Source organism: Eretmochelys imbricata, chromosome 10 (genome assembly GCF_965152235.1).
Source record: "Eretmochelys imbricata isolate rEreImb1 chromosome 10, rEreImb1.hap1, whole genome shotgun sequence".
Taxonomy (NCBI): Eukaryota; Metazoa; Chordata; order Testudines; family Cheloniidae; genus Eretmochelys; species Eretmochelys imbricata.
In genome coordinates, this window is record NC_135581.1 from 47,124,025 (window position 1) to 47,132,044 (window position 8,020).

The window sequence follows — 8,020 nt, forward strand, 5'->3', positions numbered from 1 at the left end:
GAAGTCTGGGAGTATATTTCATTTTGGAAATGCCAAAACCTACCTGCAGCAAAATATTGCAGAGTTAAAATTCCACCCACGCTCCCCCGCCAAATCCAAGTTTTTGGATTTTCATCCCCATTTGGGACTTTTTTTCAAAATTTGTCGCAGAACTGGAGATCCATATCGCAGCCAGTTCTACTTACGCTCTCTGTCTGGTTGGAACAGCTTCCCCAGGGCCTCATTGGGAGCTCTGTCACTTGGGGCAGGACAAAGGACTCCAGACTGTATTGCAGGGATCAATCCTGCATTGACCCTAAGCAGTCCCGTCCATCGCTAACTTCCAGGACTCCAGTCTGGTTTCGATCTCAGATTGCTAAAATAATGAGCCAGCACCTCAGCTGACATAAACCGGAATGGCTCCCATTCACAGCAGCTGAGGAGCTGGTCCTCTATATGGTCATTTTTATTTTAGCTATCCTAGCATGAAAGCAACTGCTGTTCTCCCTAGCTGAGGAGCCCAGTTGTGAAGCCCCTACTCAATTTCTACCCACTCCTGTGGATTTCAGTTGCAACTGCTGCTACTATCCACCAGAGTGGCAGGACTTGGACTTGGGCCCCGAATGAGACCATCTTTAATTTCAGAACATTTCCACTGCTGGCACAGGGCCCCTTTGCACATGGGATGATTAGACTGTCTCCTCCAATTGCCTCCTCGCCCCCAGTGCTTCCCATAGAGGGTAAAGCCACTCGCTGAAGCCCAGGTAATGTAACAGTCATAACAATGCTGCCATGATGTGTTACTTGGCGACAATCTGGTTGTCATGTGGATAAACTGCTCTGCCTGTGGCCTGGATATTTATCCACTCTGGAGCCAGCTTATTCTGCCAGGTTGTTATCACTTAATTCTAATCTGGTGGCGAGAGGAAATGACACTTCAAAGTATGTGCTTAATTCTGCAATAAATTTTAATGCAATGGAACAGCTGCTGCTTAGCAAATGAGGTGTCTACTTCATATGCCTCTGCTTTTAGGTCCGGTCCCAAAGCCACGCTTCTCTAGAGCAGTCATTCTCATCCTGGTGGCTGAGACCCGAAAGCAAGTTGGCAGCAGATTTTCGTGTGGTTATGAGACAGTCATGTTCCTGCACTGTAATTTGTTTGCTCGCATGGGTACAGCTGTAGGCGACAGCGCTATGCTGAAAAGAAAGGGTGTTTTCACACAGAAGATAGGAAAGTAAGACTTCACTGGTGTTGATGCTCAGTTTCTAAAAAGAACTGTATCACAGTGTACAGTAAGCATTTCTTCAAGATCTAACTCCCATACATTTTGATGATCAGAATGTATAATACTCTGTGTGACAACGTCACTGGGTGACTTCCAGTAATGTGAGAGCAACTGTGTTTCAGCCCCTGCCTCCACGTCCCACTGATTCTAGGCAGATCAGGAATGGAGACCTCCGCTCTTGAGAAGCACTGAGAAATGCAAACTTCTCTCCCAACCCATGAGGCAAAGAGAGAAACCCCATTGGAATTGCCCAGGTCTCATCAGAAGCCAAGAGAGAGAAGGACGGAGAGACAATACTACCTACCTATGCCTGACAGGCCCCCTAAGAGACTCCATCCATAAGAGCACCAGGACTGGGACTCAAGTGATCTGGGTTCTAATCCTGCCTCTAACATAGCTTTCTGTGTGACCTTGGGCAATTCTTGTAATCTCTCCATGCCTCGGTTTCCCATCTGTAAAATAGACATAACAATTCTTCCTGCCCTCCCAGGGAAGAGCAAGGATAAATACATTACTGGTTGTGAGGTGTGCCAATACTACAGTGATGGGGCTATGGAAGAACCCAGGGAGCAATGCAAAGGTGGCTGCTGTGCACTGGCTTTCCAATTCTATCTTTTATTACCAGCAAGAAGTGCCCCTTGCTGCTGTGAACGAACTAGGAGCTGCTGAGCTTTTACACAGCACTTTCCATGAGTAGATCTCCAAGTGCTTTACAAAGGAAATCAGTGTCATTATCCCTGTTTTACTGCTGGGAAAACTGAGGCACCCAGCAGGACCGTGGCAGAGATGGGAATAGAACCGACATCTCCTGAGTTCCAGTGCTCTATCCACTAGCAAACAAGATTCCCCACTGAGAAACCACATTTTAAAGGGGGGGGGGGGCGCAAATCTTTTTCGGTCAGTCAAACTTTCTTGCCTTTAGAGGTGCCCATTCTGATTTTGCTCCTGTTTATAATGGGTAGATAAGGAGCAAGGACTGAGCACGTTGTACACCTACTCCTGTCTTGCAGTGTTAACCAGGTGACTGAGCTGGCCGTATTTAGAGCCCACAGGACCTTGTGCAATTCTCAGCTAGCTGGGCTTGCTGCTGTGGAATGGGTTGGAACCCTTGGGAACAGGGTAGCTGGAGAATAGGGACCTTTCACAGCTGTCCGCCTAAGCGATCTCCATGTGCCCTTTCTTTCCTGCCCACTCAAAGAAGAGATTGGGTTTTACAGTGGCAAGTGCTGCTATGAACAGAAAGCTCTCCATGCGCTCCCTCTGCTCTCCAGGGAGAAGATCCTGAGAAGACTCCGGTGCCTTTTGCTGGTGTTACAAGTCCCAGGTGTCTCCTATTGGGATCCCATTACCAGAGCTCTGCACCAGGTCACACGGCCTGCGTCTCTTCTAAAGGGCGGGTCTTGGAGCTGCTGCCATTACCTTCTCAGGAGGCAACCGCCCTGGAAGGACTGTTGAGCCACCTGAGAAGAGCCTCAGGCTGACTCCTCTGGGAACTGGAGACTCTCTGGGAGTAAAGGATAAAACCCCTCAGCTGCTTGGAGTCTGCATAAAGCCTGAGCACCTCCACTGAAGCCGGTGGCGTTACCCAAGTGTGATGCTATCGTCTGGCTCAGAAGAGGCCCGTCTTCATGGTCTCGGATCAGAGTTTGAGCCCAGGTCCATTCCAGCTCCTAGCCTCTTCCAAGGTAAGGACACCATCTCAGAGCTGTGAACCCTTTAGAACTGAGCTCCTGCCACTGAGAGGGGAGAATCCAGCCTGCTGACACCAGATAGCATCCACCCCAATAAAGCTCCATAATCCAGCCCTGCAGGTTTATCTCTGTAGAGGGCTCAGAATGGTTGACATGGAAGAGAGTTTGACACAGAGGTTTTAGCAGCTCTGCCTGTCTCCTTAAGGGAATCGGCTTGAGGGCACCAGGCATTCTGGAGCCTGTTCTCACACGGAGCTCGGCAGGTTTAAAATAGTTCCGTTCCGCCAGGGAGAATTATTCAGTGTTAAACAAATATTCTGTGGCCTAAAGCTCTTATTTCTATCCTGCCTGCTTCGCCAGCGACTCAGAGCAGAGTTCAGACTCGGAACTGTCAGGGCGAGAGAAATCAGGCCGGATTTTAAGTATGTTTAGCTTGTGCAAGTGCAGAGCAGTGTTAGGAGAGTCGGGCTGGGTTCTGCGCAGGGGAGCTTTAGGGATAGGGAGAAAGGTGGAGGAGAGTCCAGCCCTCACAGAGACAACAGAGTAGCTGCTACGGCTGCAGAAACCCCCTCTTGGCTCTAACGCCCCGGGGGCAGTGCATGGCTCTGCATCCTAGCCATCCCTGATTCTGCACTTGCTCCCAGGCCCTGCTGGGCTGGAATCCGGAAGGACCTTGACTCTGCATTGTGTAGCAGGTGCAGTGGCTCCCATAATCCTGCCTTGCCCAGCTTTGGGTCTGCAGGCAGTGACCCCCAGATGGTGGCAGGGTTTGATCCTTAGCAGCTAGGACTCCAGTCCTGATGGGTCAGGGCTCTTTCCCTGCTGTTAAGCAATGGGACACTTTCCTAGCAGAACTCATGCCACTGCTCCTCACAGCTTATCAAACTGGGAGGGCGCCAGGGCACTGCTTGTAGAGACGACGGTTTCTCTTGTGCTGTGCAGCAGCAAATCCCAATGGGAATGACAAGGTACTAATGAAACCATTTCCAGCCAGGCCTGGGGTATGTCCTGGGCACGCTCCCCAGAGGGAGCAGGCCCAACCACTGTCCCCCCAGGAGCTTGTTGCTGGGCTTGGTGCTTTGATTTGCCCATGTGCTGCGGGAGGAAGCTCCTGGAATCCTGGCTGCAGAGTGAGCTGGAGAGCAGTTCACCAAAGGGCTTGGCTCTCGCTGATGAGGAGAGACAGCAGCTGGCATCCTGGAAAGAGGCAGTCAGCAAGATGGGCAGCCCAGCGACCGGTTCCTCACGTGGATCGGGGGCGGGTGGTAGAATGTGTCATCTTATCTCAGAGAGACACAAGCAGAGTGGACACCACTTGGAGGCTCAGTCAGGGGCATTGGGAGAGGGGTGGGGGGCTGGTTAGGGAAATCCACCCCCAATTGGACAGACTCACTGTGTGGCCACAATACCCTCCAGCCACAGTATGGGGCACCGAGGCGGACCCCGAGGAGGCTCCTGATCACCCTGGCTGACCCAGGGCTCCTCAGAAAAGAATAAGTGTGGGGTTCCATCCATCTCCCAGCCCCTGATGGTGTGATGGGTAGGTCAGGTGTGTGGGGGCAGGACCCCGGGGGGAGGGGGGCTGGATGGCTGTCCAGACCTAAGTCTGCCAGCACTGCTCCTGGGAGTGTTCCTTGGCTAACAAAGAGATTTCCCACCACTATACCCACTCCCTTAGGAGGCCAGTGGAACATTTCCCTCCTCCCGCAGCTCCCATGAGCCTCTGAAATCAAGCACCTTCCTAGGAGAAACCAGAATCCTTTCTAGTGTCCAGAAAGAAATCTGCTAAGGTGCTACCCAGGTTACAACAACTGATTCCGTGGGTCCCACTCCCTTTCCCTCCCAGCCTTCCTGAGACCTAAAGGAGTCGAGGCCAGGGGGTTTGGTGGTCTGATTTGCTCATGGCATTACTTCCAGCCCCCCATAGGTCCCCTCCATCCCACAAATTCATTCTTCGCTCCAGCAGCCCGCAGGTCGGTAAGCTGCTTACTTTTAGGGCTTATGAAGATTAAAATAATTTAAAGTCAAAGCCACAGGAGTGATGCTTTAAACATTTAAAATGCAAAATATTCCATGGCAGCTTCACCCTGTGGATAAAAATAAGATATTTTCCCTTTCTCCTTTGTGTGTGAGTCTGTCTCTCTCTCAAAATATTTTTACATCTGCCTTTATCCTCGTTAATCATCTCATTTAGCGCAGGTAACAGGAAGATATGTCAGCTGGGAGAGAACAAGTCACAGATTTAAGGACAAATATAAATCCTCTACATTTGCTAGCTCCAGTCTCCCTCCCCCGCTGCCCCGTCTTGAACAGTAGGTGCATATGGAGTCGCATGCCTCCCCCAAATACAGATCAGGCCTTCTAGCACCTGATTCCAAATTACCATTGTGCCTAGCCGTGTCTATGGCCTTGGTCTGCTCTGACCTACCTCTGGGCCCAAGTCTTCCACTGCTCTCCTTCAGCTCAATCCCTCCCCACAATCTCACCTCTGTCAGCGCAAGAGCCTTCTCCAGTGCAGCCCATGTGGTCTGCTTCTATCTGCTCCATCAGCCACCACCTCTTGTGTATGAAAAGCTCTGGGTATGTCTACACTTACATTTTATAGTGCTCTATCTAGGTGCGCTCCCAGCACTCAGCACTAATCCCCTTGTGGAGTGGACTACCCGGAGCGCTGGGAGAGCTCGCTCGTGCGCGACCACACTTACGTTTCAAAGCGCCGCCGCGGGAGCGTTCCCACAGCAGCGCTTTGAAGTTTCCAGTGTAGACATACCCTCGGTCTCTCTCTTCCTTACACCTTTTTGTGTGTGTCTTTCCCTTGGCTGCTCTGTAACTATTTATTAGGATGATGCTGTCTGTGCAACACCCTGCTCTGATGGGGCCGCCTGTGCCTTTTTGATGGTTGCAGCCATTCTCCACTTCCCAGTGAAACCCAGCTGGGGCCTCAGCCTGAGAAATAGACCGGGGGGGGGGCATCTCTCCTCTCAGGCTGTGAGAAGGAAGTAACTTAACAATAGCCATGGGCTTTGTCCAACGCCCACTGACTGCAATTACAGACCCATGGCCCAGATGCAGCTGGCCCAAGTCAGCTGATTCAGGCTCAAGTTTCAGGGTTAAAAATTGCGATGTAGACCATCAGGTTCAGGCTGGAGCCCAAGTTCTGAAATCCTAGGGAGCTGGTCTCAGAACCCAGTCTCCAGCCCAAGCCTGAATGTCTACACTGCTACATTTAACCCCACAGCCCAAGTCAATTGCCCCGGGCTCTGAGACTTGGCACCATGGGGTTTTTATTGCAGTGTAGGTGTGCCCCAGTCAAGGGTCAGGACCCCACACATACAGTCCCTGGGCCAAAGGGCTTACAAGTCTAAGGTCACACCTACATTTAAGTTTTTGCTGGCGTAGCTGTCGGTCACACCTCCTATCTGATACAGGTGGACTGGCAACAGCCCTAGTATAGCTGCATCTCATTTCATTCTGGGAGCTGCTAAAAGCTATACCGGTTTAGCTAGAACCCTTCTGCTGGTATACACTGCATCCTCACTTAGAGGGTTGCCAATTTAACTCCATCAGAATGGCTCTACCAGCAAACCCTTTCTAGTGTAGCCAGGGCCTAAGTCCATGCCTTTCCTTTTTCTCTCTGTGCCAGGTTCCCCAGGGTGCAACCTGGAACTGGGATACCACTGGGCCCTCTGGCTTACCAACCTGGGCTCCCTCTCACATTGTGATGTTGTGACAAGCTGTAAACCTCCCCAGCTCAGTCTTTGTCCTCCAGATGTGTTTCCAGGAGCTGACTTGTGTGGGGGGTGAGGCCAACTGATGATGTCACTTTCCCCTCCTTTATAGCTTCTTCCAGCTTGCTGGAAAAAGCCTTTGCTATGAGGTGGGTCAAGCAGTCTTCATTGTTTATATGCTATCTCTGAGAAGTCTCCATTGTATGTGGTTCCTGGGATAGTGGGTGTGAGTGTGAACTCCCTTTAATGGACCACCAGCATAAGAACGGCCATACTGGGTCAGATCCAAAGGTCCATCTAGCCCAGTATCCTGTTTTCCTACAGTGGCCAATGCCAGGTGCCCCAGAGGGAATGAATAGAACAGGTAATCACCAAATGATCATCCCCTGTCACCCATTCCCAGCTTCTGGCAAACAGTGGCTAGAGCCACCATCCCTGCCCATCCTGGCTACTAGCCATTGATGGACCTACCCTCCATGAACTTATCTAGTTCTTATTTTAACCCTGTTATAGTCTTGGCCTTCACAACATCCTCTGGCTGCTCCATTGTTGCACCTGAAAGGCTGGTTGTGGGTGTTCCCAATCTTACAGTATATTTCAGTAACACATACATAGCAAAACTTCATAACTTCCCATACAATGATAGTACATACTATCCAACAGCATATTAATGTATAACAGATCAAGACCTTTAGAATGATACCTCACAAGGCACATCAGAATTATATGGGGGGGCCAGGGTGCTGCTTGGAGCACAGAGTGCCACACTCTCCTTATGGCACTGACTTGTTAAGGTGTTCTGCTCAACAGCCAGAGGTCTCTGCTGCACAAACTGTTGAGCCATGAGCGGAGTCACAATCACAGCTGGTCAAAAAAATTTTACCAAAACTTCTTTTGGTGACACTGAATTATTTTGCAAATTCACGTCAATTCTGCCTCATTCATCAGTTTAAAAACAACAACAATCTGAAGGTAATATAATGTTTCCGGGGAGGTTGGTTCAAAGTGACTTTGTGGGTCAATTTCCTTTTAATTTTATTTTAAACATTCAAAAATGTTTCCAAATGATCAAACTCGAAATCAAATGTTGACCTGAAGCTTTTCTTTTTTCCTAAAATTTTTGTTCAAAACCAAAATATCTTTTAATTTTTTTTTTAAATTGACAACGGACTTCAAAATCAGTTATTTGCCCAGCTCTAGTCACATCGGACCTGCACCTCCACTACCAGACACATACAGGCCACAGAATAGAAGCTGCAGTGCTAAGCCTGTGAAGTGCCATGTTCTGGATGTGCCGGACGAAAGGTAGACTGAGAACTTGTAGAGCCCTGGGAGC